Source organism: Sinocyclocheilus grahami, unplaced genomic scaffold (assembly GCF_001515645.1).
Source record: "Sinocyclocheilus grahami isolate Dianchi unplaced genomic scaffold, SAMN03320097.WGS_v1.1 scaffold914.1, whole genome shotgun sequence".
Taxonomy (NCBI): Eukaryota; Metazoa; Chordata; class Actinopteri; order Cypriniformes; family Cyprinidae; genus Sinocyclocheilus; species Sinocyclocheilus grahami.
In genome coordinates, this window is record NW_015506093.1 from 27,366 (window position 1) to 30,614 (window position 3,249).

Sequence of the window (3,249 nt, forward strand, 5' to 3'; positions counted from 1 at the left end):
TCTCTGTTGTGTAAACTCCTACTTGATCAGATACCCGTTTACCAATTTTACAATGAACTTTTTGAAGTGATATGACTTTTAAAAGAAAGCGTGCCAGTTTCCTATTGGCCGGAGTCTGAACACATTCCAAGCCAATCAGTGAACTTCCCTCCAAACTTCAAACCCAACCCTCTTTCTGCTACTGATAACAATATTCAAGCACGTCACATAGTACTGTAGTGCCGCTTTGATTCTTTTTTTAATTAATTTATCCCATTATCTCAGTATTTATGTTTGTTTTATAATTGTAATGATTTTATATTTTTAATGTACTTTATATGAAGACCACTTGCTAAACTTGCTTTGTCTATTCTGTATTATATTATCTGATTTTAAGCATACTATTACTTCTAATAGTAATAATGTTGAGAAAGTATGAAGTTTCATAATGTACTTGTATAAACATGTAAACATACACGTACTTTAGATTCCATCCATACAATATTCACTCATAGCAATATTAACGTACAAAAGTATTTGTTCTCTAACATGAAAGGCCATTATTTTTGCCTCACTGAACATATAAACCAAAAAATAAATAAAAATAATAATAATGCTCTTTACGATGAATTAGTAGGTGGTTCTTAAAAGAACCGTTTTGATAAACCACAGATGATTGAGATTTTATTTCTTCTTAGCTGCTGTCTTTTTAGGTTTGGTGGCTTTGGGTTTTGCCGTCTTGGGTTTGGCTGCCTTGAACTTTTTAGGGCTCTTTGCAGCTTTCTTAGGAGTCACTGGTTTATTTGCTTTTTTGGGGCTCTACGTTGCTGTTTTAGCAGCGGGTTTCTTAGCCTTCTTCTGAGATTGTTTAGCAGTGGGCTTCTTCGCTGCTGCGATTTTGGGCTTCTTAGCGGCAGCAGGTTTCTTGGCTTTAGGAGCGATTTTCTTGGTGGGTTTTGTCTTGGTCTCGTCTTGTTTCTTGTTGAGTTTAACGAGCCGGAGGCGCCGGTTCCTTTGGTCTGGACCAGGGTCCCTTTAGTCACCAGACTCTTAAAGGCAATCTTGACGAGAGAGTTGTTCTTCTCCACATCGTAGCCACTGGCAACGAGCACTTTCTTCAGGGTGGCGAGGGACACACCGCTCCTCTCCTTAGATGTGGACACAGCCCGTTCTCTTGCATTTAGCTGCTGATTTCTTCTTGGCCGGTTTAATCGCTGCAGCTGCTGGAGCTGTTTCTGCCATGATCTCTCTGATCGAATCTGGACTCAAACACAAACTGACTGATCAAAAATGAGCTGCTGCTGGGCGGCGCTGCGCATTTAACAACAGCATGAGAACCATGTAGACTCAATCTATTCTGCTCAGTGTTTGTGCTCCTGCTCTCTTCTCATATTTGGAACAAAACTGAAGTGGTAAATTGTTTGGCAGAGTAATACCACCGTATACATTGAGTAAAGATACTGAACTTAATTTACAGCCCAAAATAGTGAACGTTTATTTTACCAACGTCAGTTCAAATCCACAACGTGCATGTGGGAATGGACAAGGTTGCGTCTACATTTCACATGATTTTTCTGTAATAATCGTGGTAAATGACTGGTCTTTTCCTCCATGTGTTGAATAAGCACTTTGGCAATGGCTTTAATGAAAGAAACGTCACTGAGGGACTTATGGAGGGTTACATTCAGAAGTTGTTTTGGGCAACTTGAAGCACCCGACACCTCTGTCAGTGTAACTGCTCTTCGTCACTGCTGATTCTTGTGTGTTTCACTGCTTTATGGCTGCAGTTTTTTTTTTTGTTTTGTTTTTTTTTTTTGTAGAGTGTTGAACATTCGAGAGTTCTGAAAGCCTTTCCAGTCTAACTACACGTGAACTAATGTCAAGTGTTAGCCGGATCTCTAAAATCTCAGTTGGCCTGCCCCATGCTCCATCTCAACTGGACTTTAGTCTGTTACTAACCTGACGCAGAAATGCGGTAACAAGGATATGACGTGACCTACTAGAGTCAATCATTCCAGAGTAAACAGAATCAATTCAAATGTAACAATTTATTATCAGTCAGGAAAATATGTATTATGCCAAGTGCATAGACAATTCATTGATAATCAATAGAATACATACAATTCTCAAAAGTAATTCTAAGAGTAAAAGATGCATACCTGACTTCAGGAAAATACATAATATGGAGTATGGACACACTCTACACTAAGGGCTCATCTGGCTACAGAATTGTGCCTGATCTTCTTGCAACATTTCCTTAAGTACTCAGACCAAGACAAACATCCTCTAAATGGAGACAGGAACTAACAATTGGAATTTGCATTGATCAAGGCCTAGACGTGGAGAGTTTACACCCTTTGGCGACAGATGGTAATCTGCATGAAAGACACTGGGAGTCTACTTATTGTAAGATTGAGACCACCGTACCAGTCACCCTGAGATATTTCAAATGATACCAAACATGACTGTGAATATCACTTGCATTCATGTTGAACATTATATTTTGCCATTGACCATTCTGAGTGAACTGAGTGAAGGGAAGGTAGGGGCAGAAGTGGGGGAGAAGGAATAAATGTGAAGGAAGAATATGCGAGAAAGAAGTTTCCTGCATCTTCTCTCAGTGAGATGTGGAAACCAATGCCTGTACGTTAATACACTGTTTTTATTGTCCGTATCTCAGGATATCAAAATGTCTGAGCTTCTTCCAGCCTTCCAGCTTGCATATTTATAAATATGTAATCATTGTGTCTAAATTATTATAATTAGTTTGTTTGCATAAAATATTTAAAACAAGGAAAAGTGCAGTTTTAGGTAAACAAGGCAACAATAGATGGCACTCGTGGAGGTAGGAAAACAAAGTTATATTTATTGAGTTTAAACCATGAATATGTCTATGACAGATTGCATTACTGTACTGTGATAAAAGAGAAACACAATGCTGAAAAAACACTCTCAGAAACTTTGAAATCTAAATAATGGATAAATGTTGTGTTTGGGGTAAACAGCTGCGGATCACGAGCAGACAGCAAACGCGTCTTGTGCGAAAGCAAAATGAGTCTGTGCTGCTTCTGCACATACTGTATACACACTGCAGATGGAGTACGTGTGAACCTGGTGCAACAAATCTATTTCAACGTCTGAGGCAACGCCACAAAGAGCTCTATGACCAATGTATGGCAAAAATAAAATCCCTGGACAAATTCCTTTTTTTTTGCCTTATGTCTGTTCTAGAGACATGTTACAGCTTTTTGATAAAGCTCTAATTGGTTT

General features: G+C 38.8%; 1 pseudogene; it reads right to left on the reverse strand.

Moving 5' to 3' along the window:
- Positions 1–663: 663 nt before the first annotated feature.
- On the reverse strand, positions 664–1,269 carry LOC107564179 (histone H1-like; annotated as a pseudogene).
- Positions 1,270–3,249: the final 1,980 nt, after the last annotated feature.